Source organism: Amblyomma mixtum, chromosome 2 (assembly GCF_055824585.1).
Source record: "Amblyomma mixtum isolate Tamu chromosome 2, ASM5582458v1, whole genome shotgun sequence".
Lineage (NCBI taxonomy): Eukaryota > Metazoa > Arthropoda > Arachnida > Ixodida > Ixodidae > Amblyomma > Amblyomma mixtum.
In genome coordinates this window covers 87,414,740-87,438,889 of record NC_143013.1, presented here as the reverse complement: position 1 = coordinate 87,438,889, position 24,150 = coordinate 87,414,740, and the positions used below count along the sequence as shown (strand labels likewise).

At 45.9% G+C, this 24,150-nt stretch overlaps 1 protein-coding gene across 2 annotated transcripts in view; it reads right to left on the bottom strand.

The window, feature by feature from the left end:
- The window catches only part of LOC149360048 (sodium-coupled monocarboxylate transporter 2-like), a 181,138-nt gene that overhangs the window by 61,754 nt on the left and 95,234 nt on the right, over nucleotides 1-24,150 (bottom strand). For both annotated transcript variants that reach the window (XM_089572150.1, XM_089572149.1), the window contains exon 2: nucleotides 20,111-20,283. The gene's annotated coding sequence lies outside the window, so the exon portion shown is untranslated. The remainder of the gene's footprint in view (nucleotides 1-20,110; nucleotides 20,284-24,150) is intronic.

Here is a 24,150-nt window from a genome sequence, read left to right as displayed (position 1 = left end):
CTAATGCCAAATCTGTTTTTGCTTCGTTATTTTTCTCTAAAACTGCTATTATGTTCTGTACCGCTGCGATGCCTATGTGGGGTGCGTCGGCCTCGTCAAGCCTTTTCACTGGCTTTTTCTCGGCGCACCCAGCAGCTTCATGATGTGAAGAAAAAATACATGATTCTTATTCTGAGCCCCGACGCCACACGGGTCGAACGGGAATGTGTGCTAGAGGATGCACTCGTTTCTTCTTTTATTTTCCCAACATCGTTTTCCCGGCTGCACACCTCGGAACAGACTGAAACCAACTTCCGAGGCGCATAAAAAGACCACCGGTACTTTATAGCACCCTCGAACATTTTCAAGTTCATGCGCCATTTGATGGGCGTACGGTATCACTGCGAATATTCGACGCTCTACATGGGACTAGAGGTTTAGGTTTTGATCCAGCCTTTACCCAGTTTAATAACCTGCCACAAACTTGCACGATCACATGCTACGGATATCCGCTTCCTTCCGCTTCATGCTCACATTTGAACTGACACTTTCATTTACTGAATGTGGGCAAGATTTTGAGATGACTGTTTCAATACTTCAAGTTACAATTTCATTCTTAATAACTTTCGAGTGGCCGGACAAGTAATTAAGCAGTGCTACTTTGGCCCTAGGGTGGCAGTACCAACCAACGTGGCCGGGCTGAAATTGCAGTACTAGGTCTAGAAACTGAAGCGTTCCGCATATTGGGGAGCTAGACTTTTTTTTACATATACAACACTGCGCTGCATGCAGATTACAATGAAAAGACAACGCGAGATAGTCGTCTACATACCTACAGATTTTATATATAGCCCAGCTTACTTATGTAATATGGCTCTATCTTAGCAAGGAAGATGTTGCTAAGGATAGGGGCAACGCAGAAGCCTATGCAAACACCGGTACGGTAAACAAAGAAATTTCACTTTCATCCTAGGAGGGTTGATGCAGAATAAAACGAAAGTGTTTCAAGAAATGTCCAAACCCAGATACCATGTCTAGACACTAATGTATACTCGTCGTTTTCCACCGTAATATACTCCTGAACACTCATTACCTCGATATATGTTATCGAGCAATGTAGGTCTTCAATATCCACACTAAAAGCGCTACGATGCCATGGATTGTTGGTCCTCAGAAGACTCACCATAGACTCCGAATTCGGGATGAGAAACGGACCGTCCACTGCGAAAGTTGATGCTCCGGAAAGGAATGCCGTGTTATGAGTCTTCACTGTGAAAAGTGCAGCCAGTTGGAGACCTTAGGCCTTTCTGATGCCACTCTCCAGCTTTTCCAAGTTGCGGCGATTGAGCAAAGCGACGGCTTCTACTTTTGTTCCTATTTCCTGCGTTCCTTTTTATACTTGTACCTAATACGTATAAACTTCAGTGGCGAGTTATCCACTGTCCTTGAAGTTCTTTATTTTCGTCCTTGTGTTCTCTGTCGCGCTTTTTTCAGCTACGTAAAAAATATAAATCCTTGTTTCCTCCTCCTATTTTGTTTCAGAGATTTTTTTTTTTATTGCCACGCCATCTGACAGGCAACTCTCAACGTTGTTTCACTAATAGTTTCTTCTGGGGCGAGTTGGTTCCTTTTGCTAATTGTGAATGCATGTAGCGTGACAGGACAAAGGACAACAGATGAACGGGACGAGCGCTTCTCTCTTTATCTGCTGTCCCTTGTCTTTTCTGTTGCGCTACATGCATTCCCATTTGGCTTTGCTTCGCTTGAGCCAATCCCGATGCGCGAAGGGAACAGAATATGATGACGTTGTAAGGAGACACAGTTCTGGCCCAGATCTGCCATTTCACTCTGCGCACATGTCGTCCTTCACGCATGTGCACTGCTGTTGTTGTTCACATGCTTGCAGTTATGGCCTGACAAATGCTCGAGCTTGTGCCAAGCTAAGAATTTGCCTCAGTATCACCTTGTAGTTATTTTTTTTTCTAACTTGAAGATATTTCAATCCTGCACGTGGAGTTGGAGTTGATCTACCGGGTTTTATATGTGACATGAGCCAAGGTTGAAAAATTTAGAGCCAATGACAGCTTTTCTAGTTATCACTTGAAGAATACAGGGACAGTTTCGTACTAAACTGCCATTTCTTTTTACTCTGTTTTTTTAAATCAGCTTTTTACTTATCAGCCTAACCATTGAGCACTCGCGAAAATGGTAGTTCTGGTGTGCGGGGTTTACGTCCCGGCGCTGTATATGAAATGTGAATGACGCGGTTAAACAGGACTCTGGAATGAAGTTTGAGCAGCCTAGATTCTTTAACGTTTTTTTTTTTTTGGATTTCGCCCCAAGAAGGTGCCAGCTTCGGGCCCGGGATACAAACCTGCGACCTTGGGTTCAGCTGGAAAACAGCATAGCCACTGAGCCATCTCTCCAGCTCATTCACAAAACCATCCAACTAGTTTGGTTTGGTTATTGGGGTTTAACATCCCAAAGCAACTAAGGCAATGAGGGACGCTGTAGGGAAGGGCTCCGGAAATTTCGACCACCTGGGGTTCTTTAACGTGCACTGACATCGCAAAGTAGACGGGCCTCTAGCATTTCGCCAGCATCGAAATTCGGCCAGCGCGGTCGGGATCGAAGCCACTTATTTCGGGTCAGCAGCCGAGCGTCATAACCACTGAGCCTCCGCGGCGGCTATAACAAAGGTCAATGAGCGAGTGTACGCGACTTCCGGATTGATAAAAAATTTATGCTGATCTAGCACCCACGTATTGTCGCGTTCTGTTCATTTAGGGCATCTTAACAAAAATTAATAGGAGTCACATCATAGTAATGGGAATCGTCAGCGCCAGCTAATCGGCAGTGTGCACTTGTAATTATTCCATTTGCTTTGACTGCTTCTGAAAGGCATGCGTGCATGGAGATTATTTTTGTTTTGTCATTTTTGGTTATCATTGCAACTTGCTATATGATCGCTATATGATCGTGCACCGCGTAGCGTGCTGCGTTAAGAGGGCCTTCATCCTTCGTTCGACACCCCGCTCGCCTGTGACGTAGGCAAGATGCGGTGCCGCCGCTGTCGCCGGCTATAGGCAGACTTGGAGTAAAAACTACATGTAAGCATTTATACAAGCGTTATCAAAACTAGTTTTCAGATTGCAGAATCAAGAAAGGTCGTCCTTTCAAGAAGAAAGGCAGTGTACATTCTAGAACAGAACGTGAGATTATACAGCGTCATTTCAACGGCGCTGTAATTTCAAAACCCCGCGGTTTGTGCATGTGGCCAGTCAGCCCGTTCCGCTGAGCTGCGGTATCGTCTGCGCCGTCGTCTGCTAATGTGGGTAATTCGCATTCGTTTGAGTATCGTACCGTTTGAGAGCTGCTTTTCACGTTAATCTGTCCGAGCCTTATAGTTTGAATGACTGGATTAGTGAGAAAATGTAGCGAACTCGGGAGCACATCGTACTCCACAAGAAGCTCACTCGATTCGGCGAAACACCGGGCGGATAGAACGCCTGTTGGGCGTATGTACGGCTTCATAAGACACATATGTCGTGGCGTCCAGATTACTCGCCAACTGCTCACAAATAGTCACCTTCACGTGTACTCTGTGGAACGACGCAGTCTATTTCAAAAAGTTTTTGCTCACGTGTGTTTGTAGGAGTCGTGCTCCCGTCCTGGAACCCCCAGCGGGGGTGACTCTGACCGACACGCATGCCGGTGTTTCTAAAAATAGGTCACCTTTGAAATGGCGTTTCATACTTTCAAGCTCACGTTTGGAATGCACATGGTTATTCTTCACTAAAGTACGACATCTTAGGTGCGGGGTAAAATTAGAAAACTGCTGTAATAGTTTTTCTTTACATTCTGATACATGCATTCGAAGAGACAGAAGTAGTGCATGCACTAGAAGAGGAAGAAGTTAGTTGGCTCTCGCGCGCGCGCTCTTACCACCTGCGGCGGTCCCCCAGTGGTTCGAGCGCGCGCGCGCCGAGTGAGCTCTTGTGGCCGAGTGAGCTCGCTCTTAGTGAAAAAAAGTTGCGAATGACGTCGTGGCGTAGGTAGCGCCTTCATGCGAAGCTCAATTTTGCAAATTTTCCATAATGACGGATATATTTGGTGTCCTAAAAGTGCAGCTGAGAAAGAATACGAAAGACTTATCCCCGCCATTTTGAGGAAGATGCCGCGTCCTAAAAAAAATTTCAGAAAAGGGACAAGTCTCAAATGAGGCTATTTTCAAGATATTTTTTCTCCGTAAATATAAAGTGCATCGCCTTCAAATTTGTAGACTGTCGGTAAAGTCTAGGTTCTTTAGAAGTATAACCTACTTTCATTGCTGTACAGTAAAGGGCAGTGCTAGAAACAGTGCCCTAAATCTGGTATATTTTTTTTAAGCAAAGGAAAATTACCCCGCCCCCAATTTCCGTCAGACCTATTGGAGTCAGTCTTAGAAGGAAGCGATAAAGAATACGAAAGAAAATGACGCATTATATTGTATCCCACAATGTTATCCGAGCTTAAACCTCTAGCTTCTCGAGCATCGGCAGGAGCGCCTATATGAAGGGGCAGAAACAGTAAACACATCCTCCGCTGCTTACCCGGAATCCCAAGACCGAGACCTTTCCCGTCAAGCGAGAGCATAGCTTATTACATTTTTAAGGACATACACCGATCCGTGACGTAATCAGGATTCGGTGGCGCCACTATACCCGGGAACAGCTGAGGGCGCGGTTCTTCAGAATGCAAGTAAACAAGAGTCTAATGTATTGTCTGATTGCACAGTGCACCTACGAGGTTGTCTTTCATTTTTAAAAAAAAACCTACTACATCCTAGAAAGGAACGTGCAAGTGGAAAACGTTATTTCAAAGCCAGTGCATCTTTAAAATATCACGATGTGTGCTTACCAGAGACGTTATAAAAATCCACATTCGGTTCTAGGCCTTTATCCCCTTTTATTAACGAAGGAAGATCTGATTTTAAGAAGAACTTCTTGTTGGGCGAGTAGGTGCATACTGTTGTAGGTACGAATTGCGCACAAAAGACACACACAGGAAAGACACGAGGGAGACTGAAAGAGCGCAAACTATCAACTGGTGTTTATTCGATTTAGTGCCGCTTTATAGGCAGTGTGCACACGTGCCTAAAAAGAGGGGAAGGAAAGGATAAGGAGGCAAATCAACCCTGCGCGACAATCCATCAAAAACGCTCCAAAAAATTCTTTTCCGCGTTGTACAATGAAACGGAGGTGTCACTCACACATTTATCACCTCTTGCCTTGATGTGGTATGCCTCTAGAAGTTCACGGGAAACTTTCGTGTCTTTCCTGTGTGTGTCTTTTGTGTGCAATTCGTACCTACAACAGTATGCACCAACTCGTCCAACAAGAAGTTCTTCTTAACTACCTGTCTAGTACAGAGGGCCCTTTCATGAATGTTCCTCCTTCACCTCTGCAAGTCAACACCTGTGTGAACCTCATCGTCAGCTCAACTTGCCGCGCCAGGTACCTTGCCTTTTGCCTGCGCAAGGGACTCATACCCGAAGATGTAAGTCCTATGTTCGGCATCCTAAAACCGCGAGCGAGCCTTTTAAAACGCATATGCAGGTACCTCAGATCGGAACTCTGGCGTCAAGTGCGCAGGTTCCAAGATCTTTTGGGAACGATTTGCTATGCCCTAGACCAGGCCTGGCTAGCTGAAATCAAGCTATGTGCCGCCAGAAGATTTGCTGCTCAGTTGATTGAATTTAGGTGGGCTCAGTGCCTGCACCAGGTCCGGGCTTATGATAGAACTTCGTCCAAGCCAATCCAGGGAAGAGGTCTTCAAGTCCTGGGAGACGTTGCGATACCTGAAGAAGTTGCATGTATTCTCAGCAATGGTCCAAAGTACAGCTACGAGCCTACGGTCCCAGCTCACGACCTGCTAGCACTTAACCGGCGTGTTTCAAGCAAGGTTGAACAAGAATATCGTGAAAGGTGCCTCCTGGAAGGAGTAGAAGCTCTAGCAAGAACCGTGAACACTAAACGCACCAAAGACCCGACCAGAAGTGTTGTCTCTTTCTTCAGGGAAAACAACCTGCGGTTGCTACAGGCTGATAAGACTGGAGGATTCGTCGCTTTACGAGAAGAAGCGTTCAACGAAAAGGCTGGCCAAGCGATCGCTAAGAACTTTGTACGCGTGAAGCCCAGTGCAACAAGAATCAAGAGCAGGGCCGCGGCTCTGTGCAGTGATCTTGATTTAACTAAGCTGGCAAGATCGATAACTGATTGCAGGAAGAGAGCGTTATCGGTCTTCTTCACCGCAAAGACCCACAAGGACTCAGTGCCGTTCAGAGCAATTGTTAGTGAGAAGGGTTCGTGGCAGTTCCTAATAAGCCAGTATTTGCAGAAGCATCTGAGTGGGTTACAAGTTGAGGACCCATTTGCCACGAAAACCTCCGGTGATGTTGTGCGCTTTTTGAAATCCAACGCTCCTATTGGCTACGCATTCTCTGTAGATGTGGAGGATTTGTTTTATTCCGTGCCTCATGATGAATTGTTTGTTGCCGTCAGAGAATCTATTGAAAGGAATGGTGAAGTAAGTTTTCGAAACTCAGCCGGTGTGCCAGCAGACAGCTTCATTTCCTTGCTAGAATTTTATTTGCAAGCCACTTTTATTTCTTTTAACGATGACTTTTACATTCAACGACAAGGCATTTGCATTGGATCCTGCGTCGCACCGACCCTTTGCAATATTTTTTTATCCGCTATTGACCGCTCCCTGAATCAGGTGTTTAGTAACCAGGGTGTACTTAAGGCATTTAGATACGTTGACGATTTTCTAATTGTTTTATCTAAACAAAAAACCTTGACCCCCACTCATTCAGTGGATAGCATTTTAACTCTTTTTAAACGTTGTGGGAAGGGTTTAAATTTTACGCACGAACTTCCGAACCATGGTTCGTTGCAATTTTAAGATCTGAACCTAGAGATTGGTTTGCATCACATCTGCTGGCACTACGCACCGAGAGCGCAGAAAGGGCTTCTTCCCTATGATTCTGCCCACTCGAAGATAGTTAAGAGAGCCATAGTTAGCTCGTGCCTGGAATCTTCTTTGACGAAATCATGCCCGCATGCAATGCACACCAGCTTTCACAATCAGATAAACAGGCTGCATTCAGCCGGTTTCCCCTGCGAGGTAATCTCCGCTGTGGCCGAGAACCTTCTTCGGAAGGTAAAAAAAGGAAACCGCGCCAACAACGAGGAGCGATTGCCGCGAAGAAAGACTACGGTCTTCCCATATATGCACAAGGTGGCCCACAACATGAAAAAAGTGGCAAATAGGCATGGCGTCCCTGTGGTGTTTTCGGCGCCACGCAAGCTCGCCGGGTTGTGCCCAAGGATCAGCGCGGAAGGCGCTCGACGAAGAGCATGCGTGATAAAGCATGCGGCACAATTCGTAAAATGCGCCACGGGCGTTGTGTATCTCATCCCGCTCAAGTGTGGTCGCGTGTATGTGGGCCAGACAGGACGCTGCGTGAATGAACGCGCAGGGGAGCATCAGCGTTCAATTAGGAATAGAGAAGGAGCAAATTTGCCTGCTCATTGCATTGCATGCACCGGTTGTGAGCCACTGCTGAATAATATCAGAATTCTGGGCAGGAGTAATGACAAAGTTTCCCGTGAACTTCTAGAGGCATACCACATCAAGGCAAGAGGTGATAAATGTGTGGGTGACACCTCCGTTTCATTGTACAACGCGGAAAAGAATTTTTTGGAGCGTTTTTGATGGATTGTCGCGCAGGGTTGATTTGCCTCCTTATCCTTTCCTTCCCCTCTTTGTAGGCACGTGTGCACACTGCCTATAAAGCGGCACTAAATCGAATAAACACCAGTTGATAGTTTGCGCTCTTTCAGTCTCCCTCGTGTCTTTCCTGTGTGTGTCTTTTGTGCGCAATTCGTACCTACAAAGATCTAATTTACTCGTCTTTGAGCCACTTTCGCAAATTTATTAACTTTGGAGCTTTACCCTATTACAGAGACTCCAAAATGAGTAAACGAGGTCCTTCTTCGTTAATGAAACACGATAAGAGCTTAGAACAGAATGTATATTTGTAAAACGTCTGCGGTAAGCACCTGTTGTGACTTTAAAAAACACAGTGATTTTTTAGAAATAAATAGGCTTGGAGGTGATTTATTACACTTACATTGTCCTCTATAGGATGCAGTCGGCTTTTTAATCAGAGACAACCTCATATGTGCACTATGCAATCAGAAAATTACATTGAAATTGCTTATTTACATGAATTAACAGGGGCCGGACCCCTAGCTCTTACCCGTGGCCGGTGATAGCGGCGCCACCGAATTCTGCTTACTTCACAAATAGGTGTTAGTCCATAAAAATGCAATTATGTACGCTTCCTCTTGACAGAAAAGGTCTCAGTCTTGAGATTTTGGGAAAATTTAAAGCAGCGGAGGATGTGTTTGCTGTTTCCGCTCCTTTATTTAGGCACTCCTGCCGATAATCGAGAGGCTACAGGTTTGAGCTGGGATAACACTGTTGGAAACAATATAATATAACATTCCGGAAGTATTAAGAAAAATTGACGATGGGTTTTCTTTTTTTGATCGTTGAAAAACGTTAATATACTCCAATATGCCTAATTCCATTTTCCTATATTATATAACAGTGAAAGTCGGTGCACCCTTAAATATCTATTCTGCGAATTCGAACATGTGCTCATGATTTGAGGACAAGAAATTACTTGAAAACAGCTCAGTTCAGACTTGCGCCGCTTTCGAATTTTTTTTTTTTTTCAAAGAAACAGCAATTTTCGCACAGTGGCGGCAATAAGACAGACGTATTCTTTCGCACCTGGGTTGTCAGAACTCAAAGTATATCCACCATGGCTTTAATACCTTGATTCTTACATCATTGCTAAGTTGCAAAATTGATATTTGCGCGAGCACGCTGGCTCTGCCACGACGTGGAAAATAACCGCCGCGGTGGCTCAGTAGTTAAGCCGCTCGTCTACCGAGCCGGAGTACCCGGGGTCGAACCCGACCGCGGCGGCCGGGTTTCGATGGAGGTGGAATGCAAGAGGCGCCCGTGTGCTGTGCGAAATCAGTGCACGTTAAAGATGCCCAGATGGTCGAAATTATTCTGGAGACCTTCAGTACGGCACCTTTTTCTCTCTTTCTTCTTTCACTCCCACCTTCCTCCCTTTCTTTACTGAGCGGTTCAAGTGTCCACCGAGATATGTGCCAGAGAACGCTGCCTCTGATACGACGTGGTTTATAATTTTTTCTCAAAACAAAATTCACTGTTGGCCTATTAAGTAATGTGAGCACAATATGTACAAATATAACGAAAATCTGACATATTTAAGAAGCTTAATCTCTCGTCGAGCCACTCGACTGGGACATCACTAACTCGCGCTTTTGTCCTGGCCCACTGCGCTCTATCCCTGTCTCTTAACTTACACCTATCCTCCTCCAAACGAGGAGACTATTCGCGACCATTCACTCGCCATTCCCTCACCTGTTTATCATTCACAGCTGCCCCTGTGACGTCAGGATTGATTGCAATAACTGAATGAAAAATGCGATCTGGTTACTTATTGATTGCAAAAGCTGTTCGCTTTATATTGGCATCGCCTCGAACAAATTGCACCCCTTGTGATTTACCCAGAAAGCACTTCATGCTATCTGATGAGTCCTCCTTAAGCTACAGCTTTCCGTTGAGATTCCAAAAACTTCCATGGAACAAGCTTTATGGCACCGGCACCACCTGCTTTATAACTTAGTGTTGAAGCTTGCAGTGGCTCTTCCTTTCTCAGTATGACCTCTCCTCTTTATGACTTGGTGCCAAGACGCAGCCCGACCACGACACCACTTACGTCACCATTCTAAGAATCAAGGTAACTTTCTGTATTTCGAATTCTAATAACTTCGTTAAACCGACGTTTTCTGAGGAAACGCTCAACTTGCAATGCTAAACTTCTGATAACATGGACGGTGTGTGTACAGCGGAAAACAACCGGCATTATTCCCGCTAGCTTTCTTTTTTTTTTCCTCTATCGGGTTGGACTTGCGCGAGAGTGCGAAACAAGAGGAGGAAAGACATTTAGAGCTACGCGCCACGCGCCGGGTAATGCACGCCTATTCGCGCTCTCACCTCTGAGGGCTGACTTTAAATGCAGTCCACGTAGCCCCCTTGCAGGTTGAGATGAAGGTCGAGGACGTGCGCACAGACCATTAGACATATGTTCCTCCCGACGATCGTGCTCTACGATGCGTGGCACGTGTCTGGCGCGTCTGTCTTGCTAAATCAGCGGCCAGCGTGAACCCAAACTCCGACCTCCCGCTATTTGTCTTCAAAGTCAGCAGACGGGCAGAGAAGTGCTTAGGCAAAAGCTAAGCCGCTACTGTGTACAACATTTCCCGAATGCACGTGGTATTCATATTAGGCGCTGCCGTGCATCCTACGTGACGGCTCAGATGTTTCTGACAAGAATCTTTTAACGTCCTAAATCGATGCTTCAAATACCGGCTTCGTGTAAAAAATTTCGAGTGCCTATCAAAACGCGTTGTGTATACTGAGCACGCAGAGTTTCGTTTAGCGGTCTTAAAGTAAAAAAGTTATAGCCGCGCTTTTACTTAATTTGCAGGCTATGAGTTTTCACTAGTGAGTAAGCCTGCTATCAGGGTCACCATGTGTGCACGGCCGATTGACTGCGTCGAAGGACACTGCGCAAAAGTGGACCTTGTGTAGCCGAAGCTGGTGCGGCTTTACAGCAACGGACGTTCGAAGAATAACAAATCCCGAGTTTCTTTCCGCCCGATGAACTGAGTGACAGCTATAGCCACACTGCGCGCTTTATTCCAGTGCCCTCTTCCAAGATGAGGTGGATTACGCGACCGCGGGTAGCACATTCTTGACAGTTGCCACCGTTTGATCGACATGGCCCCTCTGACCCGTTGTGGGTGCCATCTAGGGCACTTCGATTGGCCAACAGGCGAGCCATAGATAGTGTTAACTGGATGGAAAAAAGGTACTGTCGAGACGACTTTCTCGAAAGGCTCCCCACCCACTACGGGAATGCCGGGAGATGGACAGTTGGAATTCGGCTTAGCTGTATAATATTTGGCAGAAATTACGGGTTCTGCTGCGGAATCGTGTGCTGCTCCGCCAAGGTCTCCATTGATCGCAAATTGAGTTCTTTGTAAGGTGCGTTTTTCGTTTCCTGGATAAATGTTACGGTTACGGAGGCCAGCTGCAGCCACCGTGTCCCGGCCGACTTCTTAATCTACTCCGCCCAGATAACTTTCTGCCGCCCCCTGCTACGCTTCCCTTCTCTTGGAATCCACTCCTTTATCATTAAGGACAAGCGACTATCTTGCCTTCGCATTACATGCCCTGCCAAAGCCCATTTCTTCCTCTTGATTTCGACTAGGATGTCGTTAACCTTCTTTTCTTCCCTCACCCACTCTTTCCGCTTCTGGTCACGTCAAACCTATCATTTTCTTTTCATAGCTACCTGCGTTGTCTTTAACTTCAGCTGAACTATTTTTGTTGCTGGATACAATTTCGTAAGCAGCGAAGGAAAAGAACAAAACTCAAGAAGAGGGTGCATTCGGGCTGGTTTGTGCATGTTGATGGAAACGACTGAGCTGCGCTGACAGACAGGAGCGAAGAACGAAAGCAAGGTTTTATATAAAAGACACTGTACGAATGCAAAATTTTATCCGCTTATGAATGCACATGATGCTCACGAGGTGACGAGAGACTCCTTGAAAACGTTTCAGTTTGTTATGCTTTTGGAACGCGTAGAGTGTCTTCCATTGCTTAGCGTGTCGCCGCCGAGAGCCAAGACCTTTCGTCGTGTCGGCGGATATCCCTCTAGCTACCCTCTTTCTGTTGGACATTAAAAGTTTTCCTATCCTATTCTATCCTATTTGCGTTGCGTTCGACCACGTGTTCGTCTAGCCTCCCTCGTAAGTGGTCTTGTCCGCGCTCTCATGCGTTTGTAGTGTCTGCGTTTGCTCTCTTCGTGTGTAAATGTTTTTGCGAGTCAGCCGGGTCGGCTCGTGACGTGCGTAAAATGACCATAAACATCCTTGTGCCAACGCTAGCGTTCATATTCCTTGCATTCGACACAGCGAAGTGACCTTGAACGGAGGATTCTAGGCAGACATGTCATAGAGGCTATGTAACAGCTGCTGCCACGTGGGTGCTTACAAATCACGTAATGAAGAGATTCACAGTAGAAAAGCCTGGGAGACCCTGCTAAGAAGCCTGAGCCCTGAGCTCCAGCGCACCACCATTCATCTGGCGGAAGAGGCCGCTACCAAGTAAGGACTGCCAGCCAGCCGCTAACCGCGGACGCGTAACTCCCCGTCTCCAAGCCCTGCGTGTCGGTGAGGAGCAACATCTTTTCTGATGGAAATAAAAGTTGTTCAATGAATCAAAAACACAAATTGACTTGAAAATTGGTTTTTGAGGGAAGGAAATGGCGCAGTAATTGTCTCAAATCGTAGCGAACATCCGAACCCTGCCGTAAAGGAAGACGTGAAGATGGGAGTGACAAAAGAGAAAGAGGTACCGTAGTGGAAGTCTCAGGAATAACTTCGACCACCTGGGGAGCTTTAACGTTCACTGACATCGCACAGCACACGGGGGCTTTTGCTTTTCGCCGCCATAAAAACGCGGCGGCTGCGATTGGTTTCGAACCCGGGAACTCCGGCTAAGTGGCCGGGCCGGGGACTCCGGCTAAGGCTAAGAAGCCGAGTAAAGAATACTTAGATGTAATTGTCCTTGTATTGCTGGTTGTGTACGGTTGCGATCAAAAAACGTTAAACAGCAGGCATGAATTGCTGCAGTGCATGCGGTAATCAAGACGGAGCACGGAGTAGACAGCAGTTTTTTTTTTTTTAAACGTGCATTCAAGTCGAACAACAAAGGAGAGATTTTTAATCTCCGCTTCATCGAAATTCGGTGGCCGCAGCCAGGATTCACTCTCGCGACCTCGGTCTCAGCAGCAGAATAAAGTTATCCAACAAAATTACGTGTGCCTTTTACATGTTAGATTGTTACGCCTAAGTAGAACGTGTTGTCGGGTCAGTTGGTTCAATACTTCAGACATGGTAGTTGCGCGAAACACACACACACACACACACACACACACACACACACACACACACACACACACACACACACACACAAACGAGACAGGGTACGGGACGAGCGCAATCCCGTACCGTGCGCTCGTCCCGTACCCTGTCTCGTGTGTGTGTTTCGCGCAACTACTATGTCGAAAGATTGTTACGCAAGGAAAGGAACGAGCTGAGGAGTGGAAAGGCAGTAAAAAATACCGCGTATGTGCCTGTTGCTTCACCGGCGAAGGAAAGAAGGGGGATATGGCGAGGAAGAGGGAAATTTGTTTTCTTGTAAAGTGTTGATATCTGCCGCAGCATGCATAGCTCTCATATTTTGCAAGCGCAATCATGACTGCCAAATCTTTAGGCTACTATTTTTTTCTTTTCTGTGATTATTTATCCCTGTCAAGGGCCCTTTAAGCTGTTTAGGTTCCTGACTCATTCATAAATTAAGCTGAGTGTTTGTGAAATCTAATAGCTCTTGGATGCTTTCCCAGGGGCGGCTACCCCGACGGTTCAGGATTTCGCGAAGCCTAGAAGTACTAAAGACTATGATGTTAGCTCTCGTAGCCGCTGACACGCTTACTTTGAACTTCGGCGTAAGTAACGGCGGGAACTGCAGCATTCATCATAACTCCAGCCATGGGGTTATGGTGTCTAATGGCTTTCGGAGAAAAGCTAAAGCTGCCCCGGCCACGACAGCTTGTGAGTTTGCGACACATAAAAAGGCTAAAGGTCAAGAATGTGGTTTTCTGAGTCACTCATTTGTTTGCTCCTAACACCCACATACGTGACGTCATGTACCGTCATCTCCTCTAGCCTCTAACAACACCAGACTTGATACAACTCTGCGAGGGGACAAGGCGCTCGGTTACACTTGTTTTGGGGGACGATGTGAATAAATACTTCCTTGAGAGGTCTTCGTCGTGCATGTCTGTGTTAGATGTCTGAAGTCAGCGATTGGTAGATAATTGTGAGCGATTACTGTCCAGCGTGAAATGCTTCATTTGTACCCTTGACTGCCCACTAAATTAGAGGTATTCGTCGTGCAAGTCTGTGTCATGAGTCTGAAGGTAATTGTGAGTGATTATTGTCCAGCGCGGCCTGCTTCATTTGCACATAGGGCACGATGGTGGCGCCCCCTTTGTGGGCAAAGTCCAAGGCCGAGGTCAACCGCATAGCGCTGTGGCGCCACGAACTATGTTTCCGGCCAAAGTGAAATAGGACGCCGCCTCCAGTGAGCCGAATGCAATCAAGTACTGCATTTGTGCGACTTCTAGCCAAGCAAGCGCTGGCGGGAGCGAGTGTAATACACGTAGCCCTGTTTACCGACTGGTTCAGCGACGGAGGTGTGGTGTCGACACTCCTGAAGCTTTGCGAGACAAGGTTAGGTGCTTCGTAAGGGTTGCGCCAAAGCATGCGGGGCCACGGATATAGGATACACCAGTGAAATCCGAATGAATGATCCACAGATCCTCTTAACGAAAAATTCGGGACAGTGCACTTGTTCGCTATTTTTATTAGCACGAGCTGCATGATACTGAGCGTACAAAATCCGCGCGTCTGAGCAAGTGACGACGTTCACACTAAGAAAGTACGGAAACCTAAAGAAATAAGCAGTAATCAGTTTCTCCTCGGTGCAGGGGATGACCGGCTTTCTACTACAAAACTGATAAGGACTATCCGGGGCTCGCTCTCTACGCGATGGTTATTTATTGTCACGCTGATAACAGTAGTGGCCGCATACTGAAAACCACGGCAGCGTTTCCAGTAAATAGGCCGTATACTATAGACCAAACAGGGTCTTTGCGCCATTTTATATGCAATTGACAAAGGCTTCATGAAACGGAGAAGTGACTAGTGATAACAGTACACCGTAACACGCAGCCTAGCCTTTTTATCTACGGCTGTAGTTGAATTGCAACCTAGAACTTCTTAAAGGTGGTAGTAATAACAAGAGACTGAAAGAATTGACAGAAATAGGACACAAATGGTCTTTTGAAGTAATGATGGTCTTTTGAAGTAATGATGGCCATTCAATCCTCACCAGGCTGAAGGTCATTTTTTTATGCTTTCCGGTTATGATGGGGAAGGCTGGGTCATTCGCTGCGTTTTTTCATAATACGTACGGCAGCCAAAGCTAAAACGCCTCCGAGAGGTAAGGAACTCAAGACACATAACTGAACTCTTTGATCACGTAGTCGCTGAAACGCTGTTAGCTTATTCAGGGTATGTTATAAATTCAAAGATTGAAAAGACATTGAGGACAAACAGAAGATTGCCTGTATCAATAAACTGCATGGTTGCAGTGAGAAAACAAATTCTTGAAGGGACAATGGAGCAGTGGAGAATGACATTGTTCATATGATGTCATTTGCAAGAATCACCTGTGCAACCAGCAAGGGCAGCAGAACAACATAACGGCTCAACGCGACAGCACTTGCCTATAACCGTCTAGCTTTTCTGCTCTAGACAATTTACAACGCAGTAGTATTATGGGGACTGCCATCGTTGATCACGAGATCACGCCGCCATTACACGCCTCCTGACTGCTCAGCGCCTGCCTCGTCAGGACGGCTGCTGCGTGCGGCGGTTCGGATCCCACAGCCCGTGTTTCGGCTGATACGGTTGTAAAGAAGTGGAAGACGACATTAAGGCGTCGCCAAAACTTCGAATGGCATGTAAGGACCCTGGTTTGATCACTTTAGGCGTGAAAGCGTGATGGGGCTTCAAGTCGCGGAGAGTGGCTGAGCCTATTCGAAGTAACGAATGGATCGCTTGAATGATCGCGTCTCGTTTCAAAATTCTCATACTCATAATTAGTAATGTACGCATCAGTACACAAAGACACTGCAAAAAGTGAAAGACCATCACGCATTCACTAGGTCCACTTTTATTCGGTTAGAACCAACGAGCGTTCGTAGCGCGTTCTATTGTTTCCGGTCTTCTGCAAATTAAACAGTGAGATAGATCCCCAGGGTAAAAATAATTACTCTCCCTCTAAAAATTTTTTAACCGGAAAGGTTCCGGTGTGCAGCTTAAAAAAGAAGGTTTTTCTTCCTGGCGGCACCGGCCTGGGCTTCCACTGTGCAAGGCCCTGTACAAGGGCACTGGGAAAACAATATCGCACAAAGCACGGTACAGTTTCTTTCGTTTCACCGTCGACAGAAAATCATTTTAAAACTACGCAGAAAGGAATCTTACACTCGCTCCGATTTCCGGTAAAAGCCGCTGATCCTAAAGTAAACCTCCGTAGTAGAGACTACATACCCTGGCAGCAGGCGCCGCAGCCTAACTTGGCATACGGTGCGCAAAAACGGGTCTCTTGTGTCCCGAGAAAACAAAAACGATTGATCAGCTGCCGCAAAAACAAATCGCCCAGTCCCAGCCCTCCGTCTTGTACCCATCCGAATAGGTTGGTCCGGCTGCAGCGCTCCCATTCAGACGACCAAATGAAGACGGCGAAAATCCTGTGTAGCTTTTGAATGCTTAACCTTGAACAGTGCAACACCTGCATTACGTACCAGAGCCTGCTGATAAAGAACAAGTTGCAAACAGTGGCTCTGGCAAAAATCAACAAGGTTGTTCCCTTCTTTGACCTGTTCTTTCCAATACTGTTCACTGTCTCGGTAAGCATCGAGCGGAACGCCCAAGTATCCATCTCTGGTGTCGTCGTGCACACTGGCGAACCGTTCAGGCGTAGATGGCCACCTTCCATGCCAAAGTCTGAGGCACTTCGACCAATTAACCCCGCTGCCTGTAGCTTGGCTGAATTCGCGTACACATTTAACAGCCTCGTTTATGCCTCCCTCGTCAACCGCAAACACAGCAATGTCATCTGCGTATGCCAAAAGCATTACTGCGGCTGCTTGTAAACTGAATCCACTGATACTCCTGGTTTTCCGTGTTCTCAAACAAAGGGTCTCGACGTAAATACAAAATAAAAGTAGGCTGTGGGGACAGCCCTGGTGCACCGAACGCTGCACGCTAATAATTGTGGCCCCAAACTCTTGTTAACAATCAATCTCGTCGTGCAGTTCCGGTATGCCAGGGCAACACCCTCACGGATAACAGAGCAACGGATAACAGATAACAATTTAAGACCCATTTCCCTTACGTCGTGCGCGGGCAAGCTTATGAAAACGATGATCAGGAAAAGACTGAGTACACAGAGGACCAGGAGCTTTTCTCTACAACTATGTTCGGCTTTCGGGCACATTGCGTGCCTTTATAACTTAATGGGGAAGTCATAGGCCTCCTTTACGGCAGTCAACGGGAAAGAGCGATCTTAGCTTTGGATTTCAAGAGGGCCTTTGACAACGTCAAACACACTAAGATACTAGGCAATCTAAACACCACAAACTGCGGTAAAGTGGATTACCAGTACGCCAAGGACAGGGACAAAAAGGCGTACATCAGGATAGACGACAGTAAATTCCGACCCATAGAGATGGGAACGTGATTCACGCCTAAAGGGGCGGTAATGTCGGCTTTGCTCCTCAACATAGCCATAATGAGCCTCCCCGGGAGGCTCAACGCGATAGATGGCGTGAGACACGCCATGTACGCGGACTTCACTCTGTGGTCGTCGGGTGACAGTTGGACAGATAGAGGACGCCATACAGGAGGCAGCGTCAGCGGTACATAAGTAGGTGCGCACCAACGAAATCAGAGCTCCTTCACATCACGGGGAACAAAAACTCGGCAAGCAAAATTCAAATATACATAGATGGAACTCAGGTCTCCCTCCACTGTCCTCTAAACCCAATCCAGTGCACCCCAGTACCCACTCACCACCACTACCACCAACAACACAATTTCCTCATGATTCTTCTTGCAGAGGCTACCTTGTACCTTGAACACGTTGATGAGAATCCCAAGCCATCTGGGATATGCTCACTTGCTTTCTCTCAGGGTCTCAATGGCAGACGCACGTTTCATACCAGGTCGCCAATCACCCGCAGAATCAGCTGTCACCAGCGTTGATCATGGCTAACAATTTGACGACTTCCCACTCAATTATTTGCACAAGAGAATGATGAAATCACGCTCAATATAGAACTAATATAGGCGCTCTAGCTATTCAGTGTTTGACAAAAAGGAGTAATTTTTTTACCAAGAAAAATATCTATTATTGACCTTTATGAACTTGGTTTATGCGTTTAACTAAAATTTCTTAGACTAGTATTCACTCGAGAGCAGACATTCAGCTCCGCAGGTAGGATATATTGATTTCCTGGTTTTGGCAATGAACTTTTCTGATTCGGGTCAATCACGTATAATATGTTATGAGGAGGGAAGCGCATTTTGATATTTGTCCGTCATCAGAAGATATTTCATTGTTGCATAAAATTTTCTTCGAAAGTTCCGGAATGCAAGCCCAGAAGATTAAAGGGCCTAGTACGCTACCTTTCGTCACCATGACAAAACGCCATGACAAAACACAATCTGGGCTTACGTAGCATTTATTGTTGGCAGAAAGGCGCGCTACATTGTCAAATAGCTCAGCGAAGCCCAGAAAAACGTGGTAAATATGTGGGTTTCGTCCATAGTGAAAAATATGATCTATAAAAACACTCGTGTCTCCAAGAATGTATCTTGCTGGGTATGTGACGAGGCCCCCATGGCTGATCAGTAGTTAGAGCAGGTAACGCAGTAGATTACTTGTCATTGTTAATATTTGTGTTGGTGTCACATTTGTTGCTAATAGTGTTTTTCTCTGTGGACAATACAAGCGTTTAGTTCCTCGCAAAAGTCAGAAGCCGAAGGACACGAGGTCCAATAAATGCACATTGGAATGACAGTGTTAATACTACGCGGCATTTTGTAACGATCTTCCTTGACTTTTGCAGATTCATAGCTTTCCACAACAATGAAAAAGTCATTTCTACGTTTATAATTCACCAGTTCATAAATAAAACTTGCGACACCACCATGCTTATTGAATTAGCGATGGCAGTATTCAGGCATGTAAAACACGGAATAAAACTCCCGGTCAACAGATGATGACCACGCCTCAAATACAAAAAGAAACGGAATGCTAAGCTTCGGGAACACTAACAGGAAATTTTAATTTAATGATTGCCCTTGTTCTTTGTGCAGTGAAATGTATTACAGATAAACAAGGCTCACGTGATAAGCTTCAGCTGTCATTAGTAGAATCTTGCAACAAGCTCGTGTTAGGCGGCTAAAAACGCCCACAACGAAATCCGTCAGAACTATGTATGTAAAGAATGGTCCACCTCTGAGCGCACACGAAAGATAGGCATGTTTCTTTGCTATTCTCACACTAATGTAGCTTTCATCACTCCACAAATAAAACCATTATTTTTATTTCTTTAGCTCGAATGCTTTTACAGAAGACTTCAAGTTAACTGACTTTAAATGATCATTATAATTCCGGACACTTGAGCTAGTTGGTACATAGAAGACAACAGCGCGAGCCGACAAGGGCCGGAAAGGATATCCGGTCGTGCATGACTAACGTCTTTTCTTATCGCTTTGTGAAAATTGAGTGCATGCGAGTGATTTTCATTTTTGTTGGTATTATGCTGTACTTTTTTAGGGCTTAATGAGTCAATTTTGCATTTTCGTACAGCGCTATTGTTGTGCGTTTTCCCTTTCCTCCCTCGTCTGTTCACGCTCTTGTTTTCACAACTTGCTAAAAATAATATGCCTGTAGCAACCTCCAGAAGATGCCGGATAACTTGTGCACGCATGGGTCAAAGATTATTTTCAGCTAAATAATACCGCAGTAGTTTGCGGGAGATGCGGCGTTCGATCCCCAGTGCCGCTGAGTGCCCACAGGTGATGCAATTGGTACAAGCTTTCCCCTAGCCTGGTGCATGCCTTATCTGGGGTGAAATGCCTCGAAATCGCTCTTTTACGCCACCTCTGTAGACAAAATACTTTTCGCCGTGGCGCTCTTTGGCCGAAAGTGCCTTCCGCCTTAAAATTATTCATCACCATGGTCAGCAACAAAGTGATCGAAGGGACACACTGACCTCAAAACGGAACAACAGCGATGAGATCCAAGTTTCTACTGTCGCGAGTGCTACTGTAGATTGACGCTCATTTTCAGCCGTTGTAGTGCCTTGAGCTCTCCAGGGTGGTTCACAGGCAGTCCAGGCAGCGTGCCCACGCCGTATCTACTCTGCAATGGCACCGCAGGTGGTTCCTGTATGTATTGGTGCAGAGATAAAAAGAGAGAAACTGAAATATCCTGTTGAAAAACAGATAATAGCCGGCATGATTAAAGCCACCAATATATATACTACTCCCTATAAAGGGAAGTGGAAAATGGGCATCGGCACAAAAGCATGGATACACCGATTGAAATCAGAACGCAGAGCCACGGAATGCTGAAGCACGTGGACAAGATTTGAGTCCGAGTAAGCCGGTCATGGAAAGGCAAGAACCACACTTAAAAGCAAACTTCTACGGCCGTGACTGCTGCGGGGAACTCGAATGGCTAGACTAACTTATTGGTGCTAAAACTTTCCTCAACCGCTAAAAGTCAGCCTACTCCAGAGCCACGACGCTGGCAGCCGTAGTTTGTAACCATTCATTTAGTTTTCGTTTCATTTGGTCTTTTCCCAGTGGTCTGCTCCCTGTAACGTAGAGCCCGAGGAATGACGTCCCACTGAACGTGGCGTCAACATTCTCTTACAAAACTTACTTGCATAAATGACCTTACGCCCATGCTCCACTGGCAGGCTGAACCGATGCCGACGAGTGACGGAGCACCAGGACTCCTTTGACACGTTTGACACGCCGCACGCACGTTACCGGCGCTACTTACATTTAAAGTGCGGTGGTTGTGTCTTTGCGCGATGAACTGGTGGACAGTCCCTGTGACTCGGCCTGACTTATGGCGGCTGCGGTACGGTAGCTAGCGGCAAGTGCCGCGACCAGACCGGCTCTGCCTGTTATCGGTCGTTTGCTGCCCCAACTCCGGTTTTTCTTTCGGTACGATTGGCGTCACGGCCAAATGAAATGAAAACTAAATGAATCGTTAAAGGACACGGCCCCAGCCAGGGAATATACCGCAGCAAAGGAAGACCTCGATCATTAACTTGAGGTATCGACGTTATGCATTTAGAACACATTTTACTTTCCACTCTGCTTCCCTTGTAACAACCGAGCGATGCAGCGCATGATGCCACAGACATGTTCAGGTCCACCAGGCGATCAACGGCCGTTGCAAAGATCTGGTTTCGTTCGACGTAGGCCCAAAAGTCGGCAGTAAATATAGCATGGCTGAAAAAAATAGAGTGACCGAAAGTGTGGTGGTATGTGAATGTCAGGAACAGTTGGGCTGGCTGAAAATTCTGATGCCAGTCGCAGTGTTTAGTAAGTGTTGGTCGGGGTGCGCGTCCCATTCTCGGCCCCATTAAACCCATTATGGTGAGATGTCATGTGTAGATGATGTCCCTCATAGATCACATTCATCGTGTCATCTTTTTTGTTTTTGTTTCAAAAAGCACTACAGCTCTGTTCACTGCCAGTCATTTCAAAGAGATATTTCATAAAGCCTTCGCACTTAGATCCTTCATAACAGATAAAAGATCTGCTATAGAGAGTCATAATTACTATGACCGTAAACGTCTGCCTTGTAACTACTGAATGATGCAACTTGTAAATTGCTTATCCCATGTTTCTAAAATTCGCGGCTAACTAGCAGTACATGGTAATATCGCAAGTAGGAGTTTTGAGCACCGACACACAATAACGAATTTATTTTAGCTAACTCATCTTTTAACATCATCATTGTTGGTGGTCCACCGTAACGTAATGCATTCCACAGCACAGACATTAAGCCTTTACAGCAATTTTGCGTACACGTAAGGCGATTTTGTAACTTTTTCAGGGTTTGTGCTGCAACTGGCAGTGTTTTCTTTGCTTCTGGTAATTTTATTTTTCTCCACGTCACATTTAGGCTGCTTTTCCATGAAATCCAACGGACGCCGTAGAAACTGCACCACAAAACATTGAGCTTCGTAGCATGCCCTCTGGCATTTTCGTGTAAACAGATTTTCCCAGCAGTAATCATATCATATTTTAGGGTCAATTTTTCATGTCGCGTGAACCTTTGAAGTAGAAAGTTATTCCATGATCCCTCAGGAAGTTATCTGCAAAATATACATTTTCTATGACACAATTTTCAGCCAATGTTGAATAATCTGTCCAGAACTTTAACCATGCGAGTAAAAATATTAACCGCTCTTGTTTTTAACAGGAAAGTAAGAGATTTTGCCATCCTGTGACCTAGATATATTGTACTATTGGCGCGGAAAAATGTTTCGCTGCGAATCGACGTGATAAGCAGCGCCCGAAAGGGTTCAAGTGGTGTGAATTAGAACAGAAACTTTTTTCCTCGATTGAGCACACAGCTGTTCCTTGCGGATGTTTTTTTTTTTTTGTAATGCATAAATAGATTATAGGACTTCCGCGTTATATTTTTGCACACGTGACGCTGGGACTGCTCTGCACAGATGACGTAAGGGACAATCCAAAACAATCGAGTATCAAACGAGCTACAATCCACTTACTTGCTAACGTAATTGGTATGAAAGACCCCGCATGCGGAGTACTAAAAATAGAGGCAGCGGAAAACAGGGCGGCCTTCGTTGAGTAAATTACGTAGAAAGCCGCTAGGTGGCAGCGTACATAATTCTCAAGAGTTCCCAAAGAATTCCCGATTCCCAAAACGTATTTGCTAGGAGAAAAACGCAGCTGTGAATTGGCAGGAAATGGAAGGTGCAAAAAGAGTTGTGATTAAAAAGTGGCTAACCTTAGGTTTGGTTTCGTTCCGTTTATTGGGGTTTAACGTCCCAAAACGGCTCAGGCTACGAGAGACGCTGTAGTGACAGGCTCCGGAAGGTTTGACCGCCTGGGGTTCTTTAACGTGCACTCACATCGCTTAGTACACGGGCCTCTAGAATTTCGCCTCCATCGAAATTCAGTCAACGTGGCCGGGATCGAACCCGCGTCTTTCGGGTCAGCAGCCGAGTGCCGTAACCACTGAGCCACCGCGGCGGGGCGCTAAGCGTTTATCGCCACTGCTATTTATGCTCTACATTAGGGAGATACGAGAGGATTAGGGTTTACCATGCCGCGGTGGTGAAGGGCCCAAATGCAGACAACTCGCATACTAGGATTTACATATGGTATCTTGGTATCTGGATAAATGATAACAGGAACACAGGCGATTTATATATATATATATATATATATATATATATATGCGCTTGCCTTCGGGGGTGCACGCATACACTACTAATGAAGCAGTTCAAGGAGACATCGGCTGGTCAACATTGGAAGCACGTGTGGTAGAAAGTAAGGTTCAGTATGAAAAGCGGTTGAGGGATATGAATGAGAAAAGATGGGTGGCAAAATTTTCAGGTACTGATACCGATGCAGTATAGATACCACATGCAGGCGAAAAACTGCATGGCTTGCTAATAAATATAAACATCAAAGCGAAGAACCCGGTAGCAAGACCACTTTGAAACAGAAAATAGAATCCTCAGAAAATACTCACTGGCAAAAGAAAACGCTGAATAAGCGGACGTGTCAGCTCTACAGATCGGTTAAATAAGCAATTAAAAGAGAAAACTCTTCTGACAATACCAAAGGGAGTGGTTTACTTTCTGAAGCTTGGGCTGGGTGCTTGAGGATGAAGCGTTACCGGCAAAAATTTGAAAGCACGGATGGCGTTTGCTGTTGCTGCATGCATCACAGGGAAACGATAGAACATATTAAAATACAGTGTAAGACCCTGCAATCCTCACGTTACGATGCCGCCGCAGGAACCTGTGAAGCACTATGCACGAAGAGGTCACTAAAGGATTGGTGGAGAAGATCAAGTTAGTAGGTTAGTAATGGGAAGGAAACTTGCAATTAGTGTGAAGATATTGAGCACGCTAGGAATTATTGGCCAGGTGACACTTGCCACCACCCGGATACAAAGGGGAGGCTAATAATTATCTATCTATCTAAGCGCCACGCAGTGCATGCCAGCGTCCAAAGCGTGGTGATAAAC